Source organism: Antechinus flavipes, chromosome 1 (assembly GCF_016432865.1).
Source record: "Antechinus flavipes isolate AdamAnt ecotype Samford, QLD, Australia chromosome 1, AdamAnt_v2, whole genome shotgun sequence".
Lineage (NCBI taxonomy): Eukaryota > Metazoa > Chordata > Mammalia > Dasyuromorphia > Dasyuridae > Antechinus > Antechinus flavipes.
This window is the reverse complement of record NC_067398.1, coordinates 721,573,182-721,599,589: the sequence shown is the minus strand read 5'-3', so window position 1 is coordinate 721,599,589 and position 26,408 is coordinate 721,573,182. Positions and strand designations below refer to the sequence as shown.

General features: G+C 40.0%; 1 long non-coding RNA gene and 1 pseudogene across 1 annotated transcript; one reads left to right on the top strand and one right to left on the bottom strand.

The window, feature by feature from the left end:
- The first annotated feature begins 12,895 nt into the window (after nt 1-12,895).
- The window catches only part of LOC127548869 (immunoglobulin lambda constant 1-like), a 30,774-nt pseudogene continuing 17,261 nt past the window's right edge, over nt 12,896-26,408 (top strand).
- On the bottom strand, nt 15,681-22,978 carry LOC127545811 (uncharacterized). Its single transcript, XR_007949838.1, has 2 exons — nt 16,678-22,978; nt 15,681-15,910 (listed from the first exon to the last, which is right to left on the bottom strand). It is a non-coding gene; the product is annotated as an uncharacterized LOC127545811 (long non-coding RNA).

Here is a 26,408-nt window from a genome sequence, read left to right as displayed (position 1 = left end):
TGAAGATTATGAATTTCAGCAGGGTTTTAAGCATTGCATACACTTAGCTAAAATTAGTAAAACTCACAGTAAAATGAAAACTCGGAGGCAAATCCCAAATTTTCCATAGTGGTTACTCTATAGTGCTTTTGTTTACTCAAGTCCTCAAGCACCTCTCTTCCCTACTTTGCATGCTTATTTCAGGTGGCAAGTTATTCTCTTAACAATCTTGAGAAATCCCCAAGTGCTTCAAAAATTTTGGTGAATCCTGAAAGTGCTTCCTCAATTTCTCTATAAGTTCAGAATCACCATCTCTTCTCTTTACCCTTTTTATCATATAGGAAGATGTTTCAACACTAAATCAAGGTAGGAAGGGATCTCGGGAGTCACTATTTTTTTAAGATTGAGGACATAGGGCCAAAAGCTTATGTCTACTATTATCAAAAACAAAAAAAACAAAAAAAATTCATGGCATTATAGGATGATGGTTGAAATTCTTGTGTGTGTTTGTGTGTGTTGCAAGGCAATCCAGGGTTAAGTGTCTTGCCTATGGTCACACAACTAGGAAATGTCAAGTGTCTGAAGGTGAATGTGAACTCATGTCCTCCTGACTCCATGGTTGGTGATCTATCTACTATACCACATAACTGTCCCGATTTTTTTTAAAGGCAGTATGGGTGTCATTTATTCAAAAGAACATTTTAAAACTAAATAGTCAAAAGCTTCACAGAGTCTTGGAAGCCATTATCACAACTTTCTAAAAAGTCTCTCGACAAGCGGTGTCATTGTCCCATGACTGAACGTATCCAAGTAGCCCTGAGCCAGCATCCCAGTGAGCAGACATGGCTGGTCCCCTTTCCTTCTTGTATGGCAGAAATCGGAGAGTGGAACCTGAGGGCAAAGGAGATTTGAGGCCCATCCCTTGATAGTTACGCCAGTTAAAGAATATTTTGATGAATCTTTGAGGTAGATGGTTTTTACATCGACTTTTCCAAGGTTACACAATAAGTGATGAGTCGGAGTTCAACCCCAGGTCCTCTGACAGTCTGGCCTTTCCACGGTACCATCCAGTCCCTTCTCTTTGGTAAGTCTTCATTCTCTGCCTGTGCCTTTATTAAATTTCTCCCTTGTGCTATAGCCCTTATTCTAGCCCTATTCCCTGTCGCATGCGTTTTCAGTCTTTCTCCACTGGCTCCTTACCAGCTGCATATAGACATGTTTTTGTCTTGTTACAGGATGTCCTAGCTCTGCCTTCCTTGGCTAACAAATGATTATTTCTACCTTTTTGAATGGGAGGAAGCAGTAGAAAAGCTCATTGCTCCCCCATGTATCTCCTGGCAGCAGAGGAATATTTGGGGTGTGTGTGGCAGGAGCAACAGAGTTTGACTTCTCTTGTCAGTCTTGAGGTTTTATCTGGAATTCCTACTGGCAAGCTGGTGACGGGAGGTAACAGGAGGCTGAGGGGAAGGCATGGGATTGGGTTAACCCTTTGGGTCTTAGCAGGTGATTAGAAGCATGCGACAGTTTGACCAAAAGCAGGAGGTGGGGCTGCTCTAGTTTGCCAGTTGGTCTTCATTTCTTCTCCCTTCTCCAGGAAGCAAGAACCTGATAACTTCCCTTTTTCCTTTTTTACTTGCAAGGTCAATGAGCACACGTAGCTACTGCTCCTCTCGTCTGAGTTGAGTAGAGATGTTTCTCCTTTTCCTTATTTTCTTTTCCTCTGCTTCACACCTGCCCAGATTCCTCCTCCCTCCTGCTCCCATTATGAATCCTCTGTCACTCCTGGAACCATGATCAGTTAAATCAACTCTGCCATTGCTCTGGCGTAGAGGTCAGTCTGCTCCATTCTGCCCCCATTTACTCCTCTGTAACCAAAGTGCACCACTGTGGCTCCTCCTCCACTATGTTTTATTTCAATATTCCCATTGGAATGTAAACCTATTAAGGGAAGGGTTTCTTTTGTTTTCTATAGATATATATATCTCCAGTGCTTAGTAGAGGGTTTGGCATACATTTGGTGTTTAATAAATGCTTTTTCATTCATTTCCCTTATTTCCTCAAGGTAAAAATTCCCCAAGGTCTGACATCTGGCTCCTGACTATTCCATACTTTATGTTGAGACTTCCCCCCATGAAGGTAACTTTAGATATTAATGAAAAATTTGCACAGAGAGCCAGGATTGAAGAAGAAATCAAGAAAAAGGACTCCGGGAACAGCTGGATGATGTCTTAGTTGTATCCCAAACCTTTCCAACTTCAGACACGTGCACATGTGTGTGCACACATATTATTGATGCCCTTTTTTTGCACTAGACATTTCTCAAAATACTACACAGTGAATCCTCTTAGCAAAAATGCTGTGCTAAAAATGAATGCTTCTGACAGTATATTCAGCATCCTTCATCTGCAAGCTCTCTCCACCTGTCATCTAAGGGGAAGAAAATGAGTGTGTTTTGTTGTTTTCTCCAAGTTTTGCCATTTTAAAATCTATCAAAAGTATTTTATCTCAGGAAATACAGATGACATTGTTAGGCTTTGAAGTGAAGCTTCAGATTAGACTCAGTCATTATTTACAGGAAGTGTTCTATCTCCCAGAAGTCCAACTGGCTACAAAAGTAGGGAGCAGTTAGGATGATCTTTGCCTGAACAGAGGAAATTATACACAAGTATAGTTCTAGTGACCAGAAAGTAGAATGGGCAAATCCCAGATTATACAAACATATGCCAGGGATATTCTAGTGATGAGAAATGGTGGATGCAGGACATCCTGGACCATTGAGCTACATTAGGAAGGAGTGAGGGGGGAGCCACATTTGTGGACACAATGGTAGGGAATCCTCTACTGAATACTCTATATTCTAGAGGAAGAAATTTTATGCTTTTCTTATATTGCAAGCTTATTCCTCATTGCTGCTAGATGGAACTAAGTGGACCATTCATATACTTATTCATCTACATCATTCCTTAACCTCTAGTATCCATGATAACGGAGGAACAAATCTCAGAGGTTCACTTCTCACTTTCCAGCTTCTTACTTCAGAGGTGTTGGAAATTCCTATTGAAACTCTTGCTGATGCATTGGCTGTGCTTCTGTAAGATATAATCTTAGAGAATTGCCTGGGACGCTGAATGTATAACTGTCTTGTCCATATTTACCAACCAATATGCGAGAGGCAAGCATTGAATCCATGTCTTCCAAGACTAATTCTCTGTCCCCTGCACCAAAAAGAATATATTTTTTAAAGTTATCAGTTAAAAGTTGAATCCTCAAATGCCCCAAGCTTCAGGGGTTTTGTGCGGCTGTTTTCAAAGATGATCCTGGGGACCTGTAAATTGTCATTCTTCCAATGTGTCAATGATCTAAAAAGAAGTGTGTTTGAGTAATCACAAGCACTTTTCTGCCTTATAACTGTGAGAAGATTGCCAGCTGCAATGTGACTGTAAGTTCTAGTGTGCTAAAACAAAAGAGACCTCCTTCTGACCAGTTCCATCATTTTACTATTTGTGGGCTTCAGCCTCCAGAAGCTGTTTCTTTTGCCTTAACCGCCACCATTTGCTTGTTTCCCAAGGACCTTTCACTCTAATGAGACTAACCTTTCCTGCCAACTTTTCAAGTCATCTTTGGGGTCTTTGGGCTGAGAGGTCTTGAAACTACGAATGCAATTACTGATTCAGAGGCCTTGTTCCTTGTTTGCTGGCATTGGGCTAGAACTGTGGCTGTGCTGGCTTGATCTGGGCCATCACTGCACTCGATCTCACCCTGCTAGAACAGATCTTTCCTGCTGACTCTCCAAGTTGTCTTTGGCTGGAAAATTGTTCTTCTCCATCTTTTTGTGAGTTCTGACACTAAAATGTATTTGAAGTCATTATTAGAGGAATTTGAAGGATTTCGGGGGGCAGGGGGGAAGAGCTTGAATGAGTCCCTGTCTTTACTCTGCCATTGTGGCTATACCTCCAAGAATTTTTGTGGAGCAGTCTAACACTTCCAGTTCTGGGAACAATAGATTTGAATAAGCTTCCTTATTAATGTGTTATAGTCATATTTGTAAATTAAAGTGATGTTTCAACCCTCCTTAGTATATTGGGCATTCTTTCTGCCTAATTTGTAAAATTCCACTTCTATAGATAGGCTGGTTCCCCATAATGCAATTGACTATTGCTATTTTGAGGCTGCTACTATTGACTTTGGAGGACATTGCTACTAATACAATCGGTGAAATGTGGGAACTCCAGATTTTCAGAATATCTGAACCTCTCAGTTTTATCCCTTGGATAACAGTGGAATGGAATATTAAGAATTATGTGGAAACTCTCCCATTTCCCATAGCTAGTGTCAAATCCCATTAAGGATTCTTTTACCACTGGACTCAACCACAATTTAATGGCTGAACTCCTGGAACTTTGCTGTGCTAGCCATAACTGCACAGGATGTGACATTGTGTTTAAACAATCTCAAGGTATCATCTTTATAGATATTCTGGTTTTAGTCATTCATGCAAAGACCCAGTGATTTTTTAAAAGTGATTAAGGCATTATTCATGAGAGTTTTCATTTATTTATTCATTTATTCAACAAAAATATATTAACTTTTTGTAATTAATTGGGGAATTAGAGGATATTCCTTATTCTCTCGAGTATATATGAATTCCAACTGCTATTTTCCCTACTAATTTCTGAAATATTTTTACATAGGCTGCAAATACTTTGATGATTCTCACCTAAAATCCATGAAGTTGTTTTTATTTTCATCTGTTATTCTTGTTTTTTCATAAACTCAAACCACCACTGAATTCTTTGTTTTTTATTGATACGTTATCTGTGGGGATATATCTTTTGACATATAAAGGAAGGAATAAAATTTTATTGTGTATAATATGTGGTAGGTAGTATGCTAATTTGGGACATACATACAAAAAAAGTTATACCGTTCATGTTCTTAAGGGATTTATATTTTGCCCAAGGAAGATCAAATATGAGAAGTTCAGGGAGATGTTTGATTTGGCAAGACCCAACGAAAGTGACTAATAATATGAGATTGTTAATGTGCTCGTCCATAGGTGGAAAGATGCTCATCTGATTAGTGTTTCCAGAGATAAAGTTAGCCAATTAACTTTGGTTTTGAATTTAGCATAAGTATAACTTGTAATTCAGTATGACATATCTCTGAGCTAAATATGGACAAATTCTCAATAATCACGAGTTATGTACACCAGAATGGAGCATGTAGGGATTAGTTTGAGGCAGAAGATAGAACAAGAAGGCATAACATATATCTGAGTGTGTGTGCGGACCAGATATGCATCTTTATCCAATACCATCACCAAAAACTACACAAGAGGGAGGATTCTGGAGTAGATCAGCAAATTTCAAGTTCTCCAGATTTCTCCCCCAAATAGAACAAATCTGTACCTAAGGAAAAACATAGATTGTGGAAAATCAAGAAGACTTAGGGAAGAACAGGGGTCCTGCTGACATAACCCAAAAAGATCTAAAATAATCCCCAGGCTGGGATTCATCAGTGTGAAGTGCAAATATCTCCAGGCTACCTTCATAGAAACATTAAGTGGGGAACTCTGGGAATAGCTGGGTTTGTCTGAGCCTTAGCAGAAACCAAAGAAAGTTTCATCTATCTGATAGCTTGAGAAGTTGGGGGTCTGAATTCTAGAGGGCATAAGGTCATCCCATTCCTGGGGAGTTATTCTATGCCTAAGGGAAAGGGTATTCCCTTTTTGATCCAGCCAGTCTCTTCTCACAATGGCTCAATCAAGGCAGACAGCTCTCAGACCTGCCATGTGAGGTATGGTAAATACTCCTCTCCTCCAGAAGCATGTGGACCCCCTTCTCTGAACCCAATTTCTATGGAGCAGAAACAGGGAGACCAGAAGCCTGGCCTTTCTCCTAAGATAAGGTTAAGATCCTTCAGTCCCAGACATTCTGTATAACCCTGAGCCTGGTTTTCCCCTCTGCTTTCATTTACTAGACTCTGGGACAAAAATAATTTCCCATCCATTCAGCCACAGCTTTCCTGCAACTGCTTGCAGCTCTCAACAATTCTTCTGGTGGTTTGCCCTTTGTTTACTAAGCATAGTGAGGGTATCCCATGACTGCCCTCAGCTCTCCTTGAGCTCTTCTCTGTACCTCTTCATGTTCTCATCCATTCTGTCCTGAGGGACCTCAAAGATGTCCATTTTGCCTTGCCTAGGACTTCAGCTGGTGAGAAGATGGGCCATCAATGCTGGGGCAGAGATTCAGGAGTCTATCTACTGACCCTCCCAGGAGCCTTCAAGGGGTCTCGGCTCACCAGAGATGACTGTTGATCTGAGGATGGAGAATCAGCATCATTCGCATTGAATCACAGGGTCTCCCAGTCCCTAAGGACCTGCCCAGAACTATGTAGTGTGTGTGAACCTCTAGCAAGTGTTCCTTCCCAGCCCCATCTATGGAGCAGACTAAGAGCTGTACAGCTGGGGATCCCACCTATCCTGGGATCAGGTCTGACCATGGGCAAAAGGAAGGAATTGGAAAATGAAGGAAGGGGTGAGGAGGGTATATCTATAAATTTCCCACTCTATGGGGCCTAGACAAGGTATGAGAGAGAGTTGGGAGGCCTAGGCCCAGGCATATAACCTAAGGAAGCCAAGTTCTTGGGGTGTCTTTGGAAAAGACTGTGCTTCATGACCCGATATGAGGTCTTATAACTAAGTTTGAAGGTAGCAAAATTATGATTTATGATATTTTAATAGTATACATACTTTATATAGCTATATACCTAGGGACATGGAAAAATTTCTTGGATGAAAAGGGATACTGATGGAAAAAGTTTTAAGAAACTACCATATATTATGAAGCTATAACAATACTAAACCTATATACATCAAATACAACAGCATCTAAATTGTTAAAAGAAATATTAAGTGAATTACAAATGTTATGTGAAGAGAAGATAGATAATAGTACTATAAAAATGGAAGACATTCTCAGAATTAAATAAATCTAACAAATGTAAATAAACAAATAAGTCAAGGAAGTGAATAAAATTTTAGATAATCTAGATATGATAAATATCTAGAGAGAAACGAATGAGAATAGAAAGAAATACATTCATTTTTCTCAACTGTTTATAGAATCTTTACAAAAATTGATCATGTGAAAATTTTATAGTCAAAAACTGAAAAGCAGAAATATTAAAAGTATTCTTTTCAATCTCAATGCAATGAAAAATATATTTAATAATGAACCAAGTAAACATAGATTAGAAACTAATTGAAGATTAAGTAATCACATCTTAAAAGAATGAATAGACAAATCATACAAATAATAATTTCATTACAGAGAATGAAAATAATGTAACAACATATCTGTGGGATGCAATATAAACAGCGTTCTGAGGAAAATTTATGTCTCTGAATTTTTACATCAATAAAAGAAAAAGAAGAGCAATAATTATCTATGCAATTAGGAAAAACTAGAAAAAGAGCAAAATAGAAATCCTCAATTAAACCCTAACTTGAAAATCCTAAAAATTAAAGGATGAATAAAACTGAGTGTAAAAAGTAAAACATTTAATTAAGTGATAAAATTAGAAGTCGTTTTTTTTTTAATATATACATAAACCACTGGTTAATTTGATTTTTAAAAGGGAAAAGACAATCAAATCACTAGTATCAAAATTGAAAAGAATGAATATTAATGGGAATGAAATTAAAGTAATTATAGACTTATTTTGCCCAATTATGTTTCAATAAATTTAAATTTGAGTAAAATGAAAACAATTATTTACAAAGATATAACCAGAAGAGAAAATAGAATATCTAAATAGAATTTTTTTATTATTTTTTAAATTTTATTTATTTAATATTTTTCAGTTACATTTAATACAATTTTTAACATTTGTTTTTAAAAATTTTGAGTTCCAGATTCTATCCCTTATCCCCACTCCCAGCTTCCATTAAGAAACCACTTGTGAAGTTATTCAAAAACATTTCCATAAAAGTCATGTTGTGAAAGAAAACATAGATCTCTCATCCTCGTAAAAAAAGAAAAAAGGAAAAAAAAGAAAAGAAAAGAAAAGAAAAAAAGTTTAAAAAGAGAGAGAAAGAAAGAGAAAATATGCTTCAATCTGTATTCAGACACAATCAGGTTCCTCTCTGCTTATTATAGGATTTTTCATAATAAATCCTTCACAGTGTTGTAGATCATTGTACTGCTGAGAACAGCAAACTTATTTACAGCTGGTTATTTCAGAACATTGCTATTTCTTTGTCTACAAGACATTTCACTTTGCTTCAGTTCATGAAGGATTTTCCAGGTTTGTTTTTCTTTTTTTTTTCTGAGAGCATCCCGTTCATCATTTCCCATAGAACAATAATATTCCTTGACAATCACATACCACAATTCATTCAACCATTCACCAATTGATGGGCATCTTCTCAATTTCCTTTTCTTTTTTTCTTTTCTTCTTCTTCTTCTTCTTCTTCTTCTTCTTCTTCTTCTTCTTCTTCTTCTTTTTTTTTTTTTTTTTTTTGCCCTGAGAAGAGAGCTGCTACAAATATTTTTATACATATATGGACTTTTCCTTTAAAAAGAAAAACTTTTGGTATTCATACCTAGGGTATTGTTAGGTCAAAGGATATGCATGAATTTATAGTCCTTTGGGCATGAATCAAATATTTTGGTCATTTACCAATTGGGACTTATTTTTTTGTAAATTTGACTCCGTTCCCTCTGTGTTTGAGAAATAAGTCCTTATCAGAGAAATCTGCTTCAAAATTCTTTTTACAATTATTGTTGCTAACTGTATTTTCCCCCAATTATGCTACTTTCTCCCTCCTTTCCCCTGTCCATCCTCAAAAGTGTTTTGCCACTGACCAATCTTCCCCCCATATGCCCTCTTTTTTTTTTAATCACCCTCCCTCCTTCCCATTCCTTTCCTATTTTTCTGCAGGGTAAGATGGATCTCTACACTCATATTGAGTATGTGTGTTATTTACCAATGAGAATAAGGTTCACTCACTCCCCTCTAATCCCTTTCTTCCTCTCCACTATAAAAGCTTTTTTGCTTCTTTTTATGGCAGATTATCTACATTATTCAAGTTCTCCCTTTCCCTTTCTCCCACAACATTCTTCTCTGTCTCTTAATTTCATTATTGTTTTAGATATTATTCCTTCATATTCAACTCACATCTGTGCCTCTTGTCTATATATACACCTTCAAACTGCCATAATAATGAAGAAGTTCTAATGAGTTACAAGTATTATCCTCCCAGGTAAGAATGTAAACAGATAAAATCTTATGAAGTCCCTTATGATACCACTTTTCTGATTTCTTCTGTAGTGCCCTGAAATCTGTGACCCCCTGTGCTTCTGGGAGAAGGAGAACTTGAAACTTCTGAGGTCCCATGAAACTTACACCTGCAAACTGGGGCTCCTTTATCTCAAGGTTATGAAAAGCTGTCTCCTAAAATAATCGGTATCTAGTAACCCATCAGCTCATTAGCCTTGAGGACACTGACATTTCAGCATGTCTCACCTCCATTAGCCAAAACTTGTGCTCACTGTGCCAGTCCTTTGTCTCCACCTCGCATTGGAACCTTCACTCTACTTCTTGCTTCTGTTATTCCTCTTGTGCTATATTCTCCTCTCCCCTTATTATCCTCTCCCCTTTATAAACCCCCACCTCCTACCATTAGGGGCTGTCTGATTTGGTTATTATCCATATCAGCTGCTAGTTTTCAATAAATTCTCCACTACTGGCGTCTGTATCTTGGACATAACACTTCCTTATGCTTCTCCTGAGTCCTAGATTTGAAAATGAAATTTTCCATTCAGTTCTGTTCTTTTCATCAGGAATGCTTTAAAATCCTCTATTTCGTTGAATCTCCCTCTACACACATACACATCCTTACATCTCCCCTCCCCTGTTAAAATAAAGGAGAAAAAATAAAGCCTCAGAAAATCCTCTAGGGACAGGACCTTGGGACAGGGACCCATAGGAAGACTCCTGATTTGAGGAGTCTTCCCTATAATTCACTTAAGAAGAGAGATGTTCCTCGGGTTTTGCTCCAATCCTGCCCTCAATTAGCTCATCCACCAGGTCCCTGGACAAAAAGGCTGAACCTCTTGGCTGCCTCACCTAGCAGAAAATAAAAACACAGGAACAGGAGGCAGAAAGTCATCCCGAAACAGATACACTTGTAACCAAATGCTTTGGAAAGTCTTTCCTTAGCCTTTAACTGACCACAATTCTGTCACTGACTGGCCCCCAGTTTGGACGCCCTGAACTGTCAGAGGGACCCCTGCTAGGGATTTCTGAAATGTTGTTATATCCTGAACCCTTATTCACTCTGTGGCCTGAGCACCAGACCTACGAGAAATATAACTCTTGAGCTCAGAAAGGGGTGAAGTTAAAAGTCGGTTTTATTATACATCTACAGGAGTGGATGTGTCCCAATTCAGAATAGCACACATCAGATAGAGGAGGCTCAAGCATTCTAGCTCTTTTCCGGGCCAACAAAACCCTTCTCGATTTCCTGGGTATTCCAGGAGTCACAACTTTCTAATATGCCTGTTACCTACTTACACCTAGATATCTTCCCTTTCCCACCATACATTGCCTGACCATTAAAATAAGCCCAAACTCCTCCTGGAAAAGAGAAGTGAATATTTTGGGGCTATTTACACATAAGCACTTCAAGCAAAACTTAACCTTTACCAGACTTAAGTATCTCTTAACCTTGAACAGGACAGACAAGTTACATTTCATTTTACCTGGTTCTTCTGCTAAATGCTGCTCTGACTTTATGGAGACAAATTCTGTTACATCTCTCAGTTACTCAGCTAAATGTAGCCCTGGGGATGGGACTCCTGCAAAATGATTAAAACCTTTTGAAGGGCATTCTGGGAGATTATTAGCCCCTCCCCCAAAAATAAGCCAACTCAAATGAGAAGAGGGGATTTGCCATTGTATGTTGTTCATTCTGAATCAAATAATGTAAAATTATCGTTTGTTATCCAGAATGCAGAATATCCAGGGCTGCCAGATATGCAATTGGATAGATTCTAAAACACATAATTTCTTACTTCAGTGCAGTTACATAAAATCTCATCATTTGTTAACTTCACAAGTCAAGTTCGGAAGCTCTCACTTGGGCATATGGAAGTGTGTCTGTGCAGAAAAGTGTGTTTGTGAAGATTTAGGAACAACTAGTATTTGATCATGATTCCTGCAAAGTAATAAAGTGTTGGCAATAATTGAGGTTGAACAGAAGCACAAAGTAAAAGTTCCCCATAGCCAGTGTTCTGTGGTTTTCAATCATCCATTGGGAATTTTCTGCATTTAAAAGTTTGTGGTGATTCATATGTGGCCACTTGGGAGTATGCACCCAAAATTGGTTCATTTGGAGTTCTGTCTTAAACTAAACTAAGACTAAACTAAAACTAAAAAGTGTAGTCTGAATTTAAAAGAACTTTCTGATGGAGGGATAAGAGAACCTGGATAGCACTGGGGATAAAGTGCCAGGTCTGGATTCAGGGTGATCTGAGTGTAAATCCAGCCTCAGGCCCTGACTAGCAAGTCATTTCACCCTATTTGCCTCAGTTTCCTAATCTATAAAGTGAGCTGGAGAAGGAAAGGGCCAACCACTCCACAATGCTTGCCTAGAAAACCCCAAATGGGGTGGTGAAAAGTCAGACAGATAATCACCTAAATAACAACTGATACATTTGAGAAGTCCCCATTACAGAAGTTACACACTTGCAGTTGGAAACACTATTACACAGAGAAAAAAATTACATTGAAACATACAGTTCTTGTTTTGGGGGATTTGTAATATGGACAATGTAGCAAAATCACATTAAAGCAGTGAAGCAGTATTGGGGCTCTTTAGCCACACCCTCTGAAAAGAGAATCAAAATTAACAAAGTATCTTAGCAATTGGGAACTTATACATTTTAATTGGTTTGATGTGATTGATTTTGTGATTTGATCTACAGTGGAATGATTTGTCCCTATATCTGAGTCCCAGTATGGGGAAGGGATGAGATATTATCTGGAAAGGATCACCTTATGGGTCCGATGTTAATGTAAACTGCTACTGTTGCTATGCCGATCACTGTATAAATGTCAGCAAAGGTCACATCTTGAGTCAATGTCGGCTTCTCCATCTGGAAGCTCATCAGTTTGCTCGCCTCCTACACTTTCACTTAGGACTAAAAGTTTCAACTGCTTTGAAGGATACTTTGAGATTTGATAATCAAGTAGCACAGAACTGGGGACTAGGGTTACATTTGCTCCATTGTAACAGTGGAAAGTTTCAAAAGAAACACTCAGCTGAAGGAACTGGAAGACAGCTGAAAGGGAACTGGAGACCATGCAGCCACCCGTCTCCCTGCCAGCCCCAGAGCTGTAGCTGCCCGAGTCCTTCTGTGTATCCCTGGATCCAGGAAACAGGACAGAAAACAGAAAAGCTTGGTGATCTTGCCTGAGCACCCCGACTTGAAGGGCAGTGTCCTAACGTGGAAGCATCTTCAGAGGGGTACCACACCCAAGTGTTTTACAGCTAGAAGTCTAGGCCAGTGCCAGGCCAATAATTTTGCTCAACATTTAGGGACAGGGGCTGTGCCCACAGTCTAGTAGGATTGGTCTTTGATTGGTCATGAAGTAAGTGGTTGGGACCCAGCCATGCAGCTCTGCACTGGACACAAGGCAACGAGCACTGACTAATTTCTTCCTTGTATCCCCTGCTCACTGTCTGCACAGGTGACATTTCCCAGCACCTGCTCCCCGTATCTCAGTCCTCACCGTGTCCCAGGCTCATCCTGCCTGGAGCTCATCCTGAGGCTGCTCCAGCCTCCCTTGGGGCAAAGAGGCCTTCCCTCTGACTAATGTCTTCTTTCCTTACAATTCGGGGGCCTCCTAAATGCTGACTCAGCCTCCTTCAGTCCCCAAGACCTGGAAGAGGCGGTCCCCTCTCCTGGGCTACACAGCTGTACACTGGTACCAGAAAGAGGCTGGCTAGCCCCCTAGGCTTGTGGTGTAGGATACTAATGCCAGGCCCTGTGCTGGTGATTTCTAAAGATAGTAAGAGGCACTCAGAGATCCCTGCTCGAAATTCTGGGTACAACTCAAAAACCACGGCCACCCTGAGCATCACGGGCCTCCAGGCTGAGGACGAGGCTCATTATTGCTGTCTGGGATGGGATTATGATGCTGCGGCCCTGTTACTATTATGGGGCATGTTCTTCCTGTTCCCAAGTTATCTGGTGCCTGAAGCCAATGTCTCTCCATCAGCTACTTCTAGCCTCAAACTTATAGTCCTGTGCTCCAGGACTGAGCCAGAGAATTAGGGCAGCCTTTGTCCTTTATGAGTTCCTGAAGCAGCTGGACAAAGACAGGACATCCACTCCCCAGGGCCTGGAGCACCTTCCTTGGTTTAGGGGATATGGAGCTTCCCCTTCTCTCACCTTGTCTCCCAGTCTCCCAGTCTCTTCTCAGGATGACTCAGCTAAAGTTTGACCCCCTCAGGCCATAATCTGGGATGAAATAAAGAGAACAGGAGGATACCCCAGCTCACTGTGTGCCCAGTTCCCCTGGAGCAGGTCAGAGGAGATCAGAGGCCAGTGTGCCAAAAGCAGGAATCTGATCTGGAATCTCTGTGGCCTGGACCTGGGCCACGCTGAGGCCTGTCCCTGTGCCCACCTGGCATGGCTTTGGTGGCTCTGCATTGCTCCCTCTCCTAGTCAATGATTCCCCTGTCCATTTTGAGCTCTCTGCCCCAGTTTCCCTGGGCTGGTCCCAGAAGATTTTTCTCTTCTTCCAATTTTTTGTGCTTCTCTCCCAGAAGACTGGGCTCCCCCAGATCTCTTCTAGTTTTATCCTTCCCTTCCTTAGAGCCCCCTAGTCCCTGCTGGTTAAGCCCTTGTCCACTGTTGCTTAGAATGACGCCCCCATGTCACTCACCTCCCATTCCAGGTCCAAAACTGGACCCATCTACTCATCCCCACAGCTCCCCTTTCTGCAGTGTCTTCCTCCATAAAATGTCAGCTTCTGGAGGACAGAAGATTCTTGTGCACCTTTATGTTTCCACCAGGGAGCAAAGTACTTAACAAATACAAAGTGCTTAATAAATGCTGCTTCTCTGCACTAAAGATGGTCTCAGAGTAGATACTGTGTGTGAACCAATAAGCATAGTGCTTGGCACATAGAGGATGATTAATAAATGCTTATTTCTTTCCCCCTTATCCTTCCCTCCTACCCTCCCATCTGTTCCTCTGGTTGTCTGGACCTAATCTATTCCACTGATCCACCTCTCTATTTCTTATTCATAGTTACTGCTTTATAATATAGTTTGAGATCTGATATTGTTAGGCTACCTTCCTTTCTATTTTTTTCATTAATTCTCTTGATATTCTTGACCTTTTGTCCTTCCAGATGAATTCTGTGGTTATTTTTTCTAGCTCTATCAAATAGTTTTTTGGTAATTTGATTGTGCTGAATAAGCAAATTATTTTAGGCAGAATTGTCATTTTTATTATATTGCCTCAGCTTACCCCAAGCAACTGATATTTTTCCATTTGTTTAGATCTGACTTTATTTGTGTGAAAAGTGTATAATTCTGTTGATCTAGTTCCTGGGTTTATATTGGCAGGTAGACTTCTAAGTATTTTATATCATTTGCAATTATTTTAAGTGGAATTTCTCTCTCTTGCTTCTCAGCTTTATTGATCATATAAAGAAATGGTGATGATTTGTGTGAGTTTGTCTTATACCCTACAACTTTGCTAAATTTGTTCATTATTTCAAGTAATTTTTTAGATGATTCTCTAAGGTTCCCTAAGTATACCATCTTATCATTTGCAAACTCACATAAATCATCCTCATTGCTTATTCTATTTCCTTTTGTTTCTTTTTCTTTTCTTATTAAAGCTAACATTTCTAGTTCTATATTGAATTATAGTGGTGATAATGGGTGTTTTTGCTTCACTCCAATCTTATTGGGAAGCTTTTAGCTTATCTTCATTACAGTTAATGCTTGCTGTTGGTTTTAGATAAATAGTGCTTATCATTTTAAGGAATGCTCCTTTTTTCCTATGATTTCTAGTATTTTTAATAGGAATGGGTATTGTATTTTATCAAAAGCCTTTTCAACATGTATTGAGATAATCAGATGATTTCTGTTAATTTTCATTCACATGAATGTGATCAATTATATTGGTGCTTTTCCAAATATTGAATCAATCCTGCATTCTTGGTATAAAGTCCTTCTAGTGAGGGTCCATAATCCTTCAGATTTGTTGCCATAATCACTTTGTTAATATTTTGTTCAAAATTTTTGCATCAATATTCATTAGTGAAATTAGTCTATAATTTTCTTTCTCTGTTTTGGCTCTTCCCAGTTGAAGTATCAGCACCATATCTGTGTAATAAAAGAAGTTTGGTATGGTTTCTTCCTTGTTTATTTTTCTAAATGGCTTATATAGTATTGGAATTAATTGTTCTTTAAATGTTTGGTAAAATTCACTCATGAATCCATCTGGCCCTGGGGATTTTTTCCTAGAAAGTTTCTTAATAACTTGTTCCATTTCTTTTTCTAAGATGGGGTTATTAAGGCTTTCTGTTTCCTGATCTGTTAATCTAGGTAATTTACATTTTTGTAAATATTCCTAAACCATGATTAATAGAACAAGGAAATGTCACAGTCTTGGTTATACTTTCTGTGGTTTTATGACACTGTGTGATATATAATAGAAAAGAACATGTTTATGGTGGAGTATAAAAGGGAAGTTGTAAAAAATAATTCAGTTCTGTGCTTCAAACTTGAACTCATCTGGCTCCATTCAATTCACTCACTACTTCATCCTGCAGTCTTGTTTACTGGCAATTGGTGCTTAAACAGAAGGAGATGAAACAAGGCAAAGTAGTATCTTCCAAAACTCTGGAACATAAATTACAAGGGTAAGAAGTTTATTACCAGGCTTGTGGGGGAAAGAATTTTTAAAACAAATTTCTGTGTTTGTCTGTGTGTGGACGTCTGCTTTGTACTCTATGTCCTGCATTAAAAGTTAGCAAGCTGTAAAACTGTGCATACCTTTTGACCCAGCAGTGTCACTATTGATTCTGTAGCCCAAGGAAATAATAAAAGAGGGGAAAGGACCCATGTATGCAAACATGTTTTTAATAGTTGTTTTTGTGGTGGCAAAGAATTGGAAAATGAATAGATGCCCATCAACTGGGGAATGACTGAACAAGTTTTGGTATATGAAGGTAATGGGTTATTATTGTTCTATAAAAATGATGAACAAGCTGATTTTAGAAAGGCCTGGAAAGATTTATATAAACTGATACTGAGTGAAACACATAGAGCCAGGAATAAATTGCACACAACTATAGCAAGAATGTGCAAGGATCATCTCTGAAAGACTTGTTTCTTTTCAGTGGTTCAGGGATCCAAAGTAATCCCAAAAGAAAATGTCATCTGTATCCAGAAAAGAACTAAGGAAAGTGAATGTAAATTAACACATTCTGTGTTCACTTTTTTTTCTGTTTTTTTTTCTCTCCCATGATTTTTGCCTTTTGCTCTGATTTTTTCTCTTTCAACATGATTGTAATGTGTATTAAAATACATTAATTTAAAATATATATATACAATAAAGTTATCAAGTAAAAAAAAAGTTATCAAGCTTGTGAAAAATAAAAATTCACCTTCTATATTGCTGACTTGGAGATATATCAGGCTGAATTGTTGAAATTCATTCAGAGTAGTAATTCTTTCAGAGTAGCTCAAGGTGACATCTTTACAAGTTTCAAACCATCCTGTTGAGTACTCTAGTGTCAGGGCTTCTGATCCTTGACTCAGGATTCTAAATTCCTTCACTTCAGATGTGGCGTGTGATAAAGGAAGTGTCTTTCTAAGTTCCCTTGAAATAGGAGAGTACCCTAGGTTTGGGACATATAGGACAACAAGGGAATGTAGAATAGATTGGAATGTCACATTGGGAACAGGAGCCTGTACTTTTAGAAAAAAAAAAAAAAAAAGAACTAGCAGGTTCAGTATCTCTCCTGTTTCATGGAAGGAGAGAGGAAATCTATCCCATGGAAACAGCCTTTGAGGTTGTGATTCATTCAAAATGGAAAATCAATCTGACTGTAGAATGAAAGAACTGAAGTCACTTTGGATGGGTGAATGTATTGGTCTTTAATCTTGGTAAGGTAATATGGAAGCTAATTCTCAGGTCCTTAGGGATTAGGATAGTGCAAGTGAAAAGAATCTTTTCCTATGGCTCTAGCCAACTTCAGTAGCTTTGCAGAAGGGGAAAATAGGGAAAATATATTCAGTATAATGAAGATGGTAAAAGCAAGTAGAAGAGGGTAGGATGTAACGTTCTGGTTAGCTTTCTGGAGGTCCAGCCTTTGTTTCAGCAGAGTAATCACCATGAGAATAGCCAGAGATAAAGTCCAAATTCTTCATTATCTTCTTCACAGTCTGATTCCTTGAATTAGGGTTCAGCTAGCTTTCTGGAGGGCCTTCAGATGGGACTTGGCTTCAGTGGAGAAATGAAGGAGGACAGGCCAGCCACCACAAAGGTGGGAGATGGAATGAATGTCTCTCATTCAGTTCTTATCGGCTCTTATATGCTCTATTATAATTACATCATCATAGGTGTCAATCTTGTAGAATAGGTGTGAATCTTGTAGAACTAGATTAAGTACGAAGTACATGTACTGACCATGCTAAATTAGATAAACATTGTGTTATCAATTGCACTGAGTTAATACCTTCTTTCAAGTATACTTCTCCAGAGTACTGGCTCTCTACAATAGGAGAAGGAGAGTGAGAAAGAAATGAGACATATAGTTTTAAATAGAAATGTAAGTAAGAAAGTTTAAGCATGTAGGAATGAGAAGAGCATAGACTGAAATGGATTAGAGAGTTTGGAAACTTTGGGGAAAATGGAAGAGCAGCACACTAACACTTTAAAAACTCCTTCAGACAAGGAGTCTGTAACTTTGTTATCTGAACTCAGGCTTATCCTCCAATTGATAAATGTCAAAGGATATGAATAGACAGTTTTCAGATGAAGAAATTGAAACTATTTCTAGTCATAGGATAAAGTGTTCCAAATCATTATTGATCAGAGAAATGCAAATTAAGACAACTCTGAGATACCACTACACACCTGTCAGATTGGCTAAAACGATAGGAAAAGATAACGACGAATGTTGGAGGGAATGAGGGAAAACTGGGACATTGATGCATTGTTGCTGGAATTGTGAACGGATCCAATCCTTCTGGAGAGCAATTTGGAACTATGTTCAAAAAGTTATCAGACTGTGAATACTCTTTGACCCAGCAGTGCTACTACTGTGCTTATATCCCAAAGAGATCTTAAAGAAGAAAAGGGACCTATATGTGCAAGAATGTTTGTGGCAGCCCTTTTCATAGTGGCTAGAAACTGAAAACTAAATGGATGGCCCATCAATTGGAGAATGGCTGAATAAATTGTGGTATCTGAATGTTATGGAATATTATTGTTCTGTAAGAAATGACCAGCAGGATGAATATAGAGAGGCTTGGAGAGACTCACATGAAGTGATGCTGAGTGAAATGAGCAGAAACAGGAGATCATTATACACTTCAACAGCAATACTATATGAAGATCAATGCTGATAGACATGGCTGTCTTCAACAATGAGATGAACCAAATCAGTTCCAATTGATCTGTAAGGAACAGAACCAGCTACACCCAGAGAAAGAACACTGGGAAATGAGAATGGACTGCAACATAACATTTTTACTCTTTTGGTTATTATTTGCTTGCATTTTTGTTTTTTCTTCTCAAGTTATTTTTACCCTCTTTCTAAATCTGATCTTTTTTATGCAACAAGATAACTGCATAGATATGTATACATATATTGTATTTAAAATATACTTTAATATATTTAACATGAATGGGACTACCAGATGGAGTGGAGGGAAGGAGGGGAAAAGTTGAAACAGAAGTTTTTGCAAGGGTCAGTTTTGAAAAATTACCCATGCATATGTTTTGTATATAAAAAGCTATAATAAAAAAAAAGGTTAAAGGCAAAAAAAAACTTATATTAGTGGGGGATCTCAATCTTGCTCTCTCAGAATTAGATAAATCAAACCATAAAATAAATAAGAAAGAAGTTAAGGACATAAATAGAATTTTAGAAAAAATTAGTTATGATAGAGCTTTGGAGAAAATTTAATGGAGGCATAAAAATCTCAAAATCAAATGCAGAAAGGTAGAAAGTAAATGCATTTTTTCAGATCAAGATGCAATAAAGATTATATAAAATAAAAGGCCTGGGGAAAATAGATCAAAAATTAATTGGAAACAAATAGGTGAGACTGTCAAACATGTTATTAATCATCTCTTACCAGAATCCCATATAATCCCACTGGTCAAGCTCTTGTAAATCATCATTTTTAATAAGGACCTAAAAATCATGTTTGATAAGCAAAAATGGAAAACCCATAAAACTATCAAAAATACTATATATTTTAAATTTTTTGACAATGAATAAAGATGATCATATTCCAGCAGAAAAGTCCTTTGCAGAAGAAAAAAGGTCATCAGTCCAGGTAATGTGGAAAGATCTATTAACGGGAAAATGGGAAGGTCCTGAACCATTATTAAGATGGGAAAGAGGGTTTGCTTGTTTCTTTCCAGAATCATATACTCAACCAGTGTGGATACCTGAGAAAAATGTCAGAGCATGTACCATGACTGACTGCCCAACTTCAGACTATGAAACTGCAAGAAAAAGTGAAGACGATTGAGTCAGGCAATGCAGAATATGGAGATCCCTACATGGGGACAGATAAAGACTCTGCTGCAGCATGCAAGTGGTCTTGTCATAACTCAAGGACATTCCAACAAACCTAAAGTCATGTTCCTTGCAATTATGGTTATTTTATCCAGCCAAGTGTGAGGGGAGAATAGAGAGATGTATTGGACATATTTTCTTTTTCCTCACTGGTTACAACCTATAACATATATGGATAACATAAATGCTGTATATATCAATAATACTCAGCTATTAGGAGGGGAAAAGAATATCTTTTTTCATAATTATAATATAATTGCACAAATCACATTCAGAGCAATGACCACCTGAATTCCCATTATTTTTCAAAACATTTATAAAAGGCAATAGAATATATATATATATATGTAAAAGCCTGGATAGCAACACCACAAGCTTTTCTTTTAGCTAATTACAATGGTAATTATGAAAAGGTAAAGGAAATGACCTGCCTTAACCTTACATTAGGAGACACTGAATATCAATGAAATGTTACCTGTGTACATTGTATATTTACTCAACATACTGATAGAACAGCTAAATATGTCTTAATTGTACAGCAACCTTCCTTTTCAATAATCTCCACAGTGTTTCCCATCTCTGGTTTCAATCAGCAGGAGAACATTCATTGCCCATAATTGCTGAAACAGTAGACTGATCAAAAAAATTGATAGGCTTGTCGATAACTGAGATTATTGCCCTTACTTCTTTAACAATTTCAACCACTGTTTCTGCTGTAGCATTACAGTCTGAAATCGATGATGAGCTGGCCAGGAACATTGCTCTGGCATTCCAGATGTTAAAAAATAACAATAAAGATTTCTCTTCTTAGAAGATGAGCTGGAAGTATTGAAAACAAGACTATCAATGAGATGTGATTATTGGTATTCATTTCTGACCCCAATATATTATGAGAAAAGATACATGCACAACTCTTAGGAGCTTGGCATGACTCCAATGTTCCCTTGGATATTAAGCTCTCTGGGAGCTTCCTGTTTTGGACTAAACAACACACCCTTACTAGAGTGAGAAGAACCTCTTCTGCCTGGTTTCCAACTTTCCTAGACTAAGATTGTTTCCCCTGTCTCCTTGCTTGTTGCAGGATCTCTCCTGGATGTTATTTTATGCTTGTCCAGAGGTGAACATGAAAGGCTTACAGCAATTCACTGCTTACTTGCCATCTTGGCTCTCAAAAGTGGAAATTGGCATATTACTTTTTTAAGAGTTGTTTTGGGGGGACAGCTAGGTGATCCAGGGGATAGAGCACCAGCCTGAAGTCAGGAGGACCTAGTTCAAATCTGGTCTCAGATACTTACCACTTCCTAACTGTGTATGACCCTGGGTGAATCACTTAACCTCAACTGCCTCAACAACAAAAAAAAGTTTGTTTTTCTTTTTTTTTCAATGGATTGGAAAATAAAGAAAACAGACTCTTGTACATTTTTCAATAGAAAATGGTGGGTTCCAAGCTATGGAATGTTGACTGCACTATCTGAAGAGGTCACTTTACTTGTTTGCTATATGTTGTTAACAATAGAGCTTTCATAGAAGAAAAGAAATCAGTAAGTGTTTGTAATGTAAAAATAATATCGAACAAGAAAGTTTATTAAAAAGAAAGAAAACACCCCTCCCCGTCTTGCACTGTCCTCTGCTTTCCTTGTCAGACTCTGCCCATTCTCAAACTTAGCCCTACTGATATTACCTTCACCCCAGGGCTGTGCATAAATTTTCTATCCATCCTATAGCCAGGAAGAGTTCCATGGGAAAGACTGTGGCTCCTTCACAGGTACCAGGTTACCTGAAATAGGGCAAAAGCTCACACTAACTTGCCATACCCTGGAATTCTTTTTTTTTTTCAGATGAACTGGCCAACCTTCTATTGTCTTAGCCCAGCCCCATCACCCTCAGGGTCTCCTCTGCCCACTATGGCCTAGACTTAGGCTTCCTTTACTCCTCTGCTCAACTGTTACCTTCTCCAGGAAGTCTTTCCTGATTGCCTCAGGGCTTAGGGCTACTTACCTTGGCAGTATACTTACTTTCCAGGAAAACCCGCCTTGATAATGGGATTGACACATACATTGCCAGAGCTAACTCACTGTTTGGAAGGCTCTGAAGGCGAGTGTGGGAGAAGAGAGGTATGAGACTGACTACCACACTGAAGGTCCACAGAGCCATTGTGTTGATCTCATTCTTGTATGCCTGTGAAGCCCGGATGTTCTACCAAGCACCATGCCGGGAAACGGAATCGCTTCCATTTGAATTGTCTTAGGAAGATATTAAAGATCACCTGGTGGGATAAGATACCAGACATTGAGGTTCTTTCTTGACGTAATCATTCCAACTCTCCTCTAAGCACAACTACAGTGGGTTGGCCACATTGTTTGGCAAGTATACATTTGCCAAAAAGACTATCTTGGGTAGAACTCACACATAGTGAAAACTCACAAGGTGAGTATACTTATATAATATATATGCCATATATATTATATGCAGTATACAAAAAAAGTGATACAAGGACACTCTCAAGGGCTCTCTGAAAAACTTTGGGATTGATTGCATGACATGGAAGACCCTGGTATAGGACTGGCCAGCATGGGATGTCCTCATCAGACAAGGGGCTGTGCTCTATGAATTAGCTCGGAAGAAATGTGATTCGTGCAGTTAGAGAAGCTATCCCAAATGTTCATAGGAACTGTTTGTATCTGAGCTGTGGCAGATTATTAGTCTGATCGGCCACAGTTGGACACACTGTAGCTCAACTCTAACTTAGTACTGTCATGGTCCTCCCAAAGGACAGCAACCAATCAGGGCCTCGCCTGACGTTCCTCTGTCTTCTAGGTAAACATTCTGCATTTCCACTTTGGGGCACATTGTTTTTCTTCTGGGAGGATGCCGCCTTTGGTGGTTTTCCCCTGAAAAGGTGTCATCTTTGGCACCTCCATCATGAGAGAACCAAGAGTCCTTGTTCTGGACTCTGACCAGATGCATCAGGCCTGGGAAGCAGCAGGAGGGAACAGTGAGGACAGAGCTCCCAGAGTCTGAGGGAGCTTGGAGGGAAAGGTCTGTCTTTTTTGAAAGGAGAAGGTGGAAGTGCACAGTACGGCCCCCTGAAGGGTCTGCCCTGGTTCAGCAAAGGAAAGGAGATGAAGGACAGAGGCTGAAGGCCCAGGGGACTCACAAGGGTTTATGTCTCACTTCCTCAGCTCTCTCAGTCACTGTGGGTTTGTCATTTTCATCATAGGACTGACAGTAGTAATCAGCCTCATCCTCAGCTTGGACCCCAGAGATGGTTAAAGAAGCCACTTTGTTGCTGCTGGAGCCGGAGAATCGGTCTGAGACCCCCTGTGGGCGCTCCTTGTCCTTGTAAATAATGAGCTTGGGACTCTCGCCCCATTTCTGCTGGTACCAGTGAGCATACTTTTTATCCAGTAGATCCCCTTCACAGGTGAGGGTGGCTGGCTTCCCCATGGTCTCAGATATGGAGGGAGGCTGCTTCAGCACATAGGAGGCCAGGGAACCTGGAAGGAGAGAGAGAAAAGACCTTGTCCTGGAACTCACACCCTGGCACACGGTGGAGGGCAGAGACCTCCCACTGTAGCAGCCCCCAGGGCGTTCAAGGTCAGGGCTGGGGCCCTGGCGGGGCTGAGTCCCAGGAAAGGCACCAGACACCCACCTGAGAAGAGGGTGAAGAAGGGGAGGAGGAGAGTAATCCAGGCCATGGTGGAGACACCCCAAGAACTCAGCCTCCTTAGATCCCACGGCTGGGGCTGCGCCGGCCAAGTCTGTTTTATATACTCCCTTGGCACCAGGGGGTGTGACTTCCATAGGAACCCCTCCCCATCCATCCATTAACCTCTCAATCACTTCCTTCTGCCTCTGGTCAGAACTAACCTCAGGATGGGTGGGGTTTCTGGCTACACGATTCTTAGTCTTCCCCATAGAAAGGGCTGGGAAGGAAGCACCTGCCAGGGGTTCCCACAGACCACAGAGCCCTAGGCAGGTCCTCAGGGACTGGGGGACCTATGACTCAGTGCCAGAGATGCTTAGTCTCCATCCTCAGACCAACAGCCCCCCCTAATGACCTAAGGCCCCATGGTGGAGGCCAGAAGACAGGCTGCTGAACCCCTGCCCCAACCCTGGGAGTCCTTCCTTGCCCTCCTGCCCAGAGCCTGGACTTCTCTCTCCCAGACAGGGAGGCCCCTCCCCCTCTCTCTTTAGGATCCATTCCTTTTACTCAGTGGCTTCCCTCATTCCTGATTACTGCCACATCCAGAGTCGAATCTGATCATTCCCAGTCTGCTCCATTCATGGTTGTCTCCTTGAAGATCAATCCATTGTAAACATTTAGCAAGTGACCCTCGCTGCCAAGCTCTGTGCTTGAAGGCTGGACTGGGTCCCTGGGCAAAGCAGGGTAATCAGTGCAGCTGCTGGTTCCTCTCCCAGCCTTCCCTGGCCTGTACTTTACATGCCCTGTGGTGTCCTGACTGAGACACAGCCTGGACACTGCCATGGTCCCCCTTCAGGGGCTTCTGCCACAGCCAGATGTTCTGAGTGCCAGCCCCTGAGAAACTGGTGCCCGAACAGCCACACCAGCTGCTAGAGGGCGTGTTCAGTGACGAGATCCTTCTCTGGCTTTTCTGGGGAACACATGTTGGCTTCTCAAGCTCCTTTCCACACAAGAGCAGAATTGTGGGACTCAGCCGTGATCAGGACAGGTTTCAGGGAAATGCTGCCGGTCACTTGGAGACCCAGAAACAGAGAAGAGGAGACACGTGCCCTGCCGCTCTGGATTGCTAGTGTCTGAAGGACGCCCGGGGCCAGTCTTCCCTGAGGCAGCTCTCAGAAGCTTTGCCCCAACTTTCTGCAAGAGACTCAAGGGGCTGACAGGGATGTTGTACTGGAGAGTTCCTTAGGATTCCCTCCCTGACCCTCAGCTCAAGCTCCCAGAACCTGCTTTGGATTTCCATTGGTAACCACTATATGGCAGCCCTACTGGCCTGCTCTTCTCCAGGCCTTTTGTCCTAAGGTCTGTGGGGGACTGCCTTCCATCAATCTCCCCAAACCCCTTTAGGCCCCATGTCTCAGGGCCTACTCCAGCTCCCTGTCAGGACTCAAGGAAGGGCAGCTCTCAGATCTTTCTGGGCATCTGGAGCAGGACGGAGCATTGACTCAAGCAGCTCCTGTGGTACCTTCCTGCACCTAGGGAAGGGGTTTGTATATATCCAGTATCTTCTCTCAGTGGTTTGGCCAAGGCAGCCAACTTTCAGACTTGCTGTGTGGGGAATATAGTAAACATTTCTGTCCTCCAGAAGCATGTGGAGCTCTTCCTCTAAGCCCAGCTCTTGTGGGGCAGAAACAGGGAGACCAGACCCTGGTCATCTCCTGAGTGAGTCTGAGATCGCTCAGTCCCAAACATTCTGTCTATCCCCGAGTCTGGCTTTTCTCTCTGCTTCCGTTTGCTAGACTCTTGGACCAAAATGAGTTCCCTATCCACTCACAGATTCCCTAAAACTGCCTTTACCTCTCAACAACCCTCCTGGTGAGTTTTCTGGCTTCCACATTATAGTTTTCTTCTCATGTTCCTGTACATGTTGGCGCATCACATGGAAACCAAGAGACACAGTGAGGCCCTAAATAATTCATTCTCTGACCCAGGCAGGATGGGGTGGAGGGAGAGGAAGATTGGGGTGATTTGTCTTAGCCCAGGTGAAACAAAGGAACAAAGAAGTCAGAACACAAAGTAGTAAAGAGAAAGGGACTGGGAAAAAATTGAGCTGAAAATGGAAGCATATTATCTCTTTTTAAAAATGCAACTATTTTATTTTCAGGTCTAAAATCTCTCCCTCTCACCTCCCCCCGCCCCATTCAAGTAAGAAATTTTAAAAAATAAAAATCATATAAAGATAAAGAATATTTCAATATAGAAGAACTTTGTTTTTCTTTAAAAATACAAGTGATTCCCTAATTGATAAATGGTGAAAAAATATGAACAGGCAATTTTCCAATGAAGAAATCAAAATAATTTATAGTCACATGAAAAAAAAATCTCTAAATATTATTGATTAGCATTATTATATATTATTACATTGTATATTATATATGCATATATTATTCGAGTTAATTTTAAATGCAAATGAAAACAATTTTCAGCTGGTATTTCACATTTATCAAATTGGCTAAAATGATTGAAGGGAAAAGCAAAAAATGTTGAAGAGGATGTAGAAAAACTGAGACACTAATTCATTGTTGGTGGAAGTGTGAACTGATCCAATCAATTTAAAGAGCAATCTGCAATTATGCCCAAAGGGTTATTAAATTGCCTATACCCTTTGACCCAAAATATCACTGCTAGATCTATTTTCATAGATAATTGGGGGGAAAGGAAAGGAACTCATTTATTCCAAAATGTTTTCAGCAGCTCTCTTTGTGGTGTCAAAGAACTGGAAATTGATGGGATACCCATTGAATGACTGAAGAAGTTGTGATATATAATTGTAATGTAACACTATTGTGGTATAAGAAATGATGGGCTCAATAATCTTAGGAAAACATGGAAAGACTTGTATGAAATAATGAACAGGAAAATGAGCAGAACTAAAAGA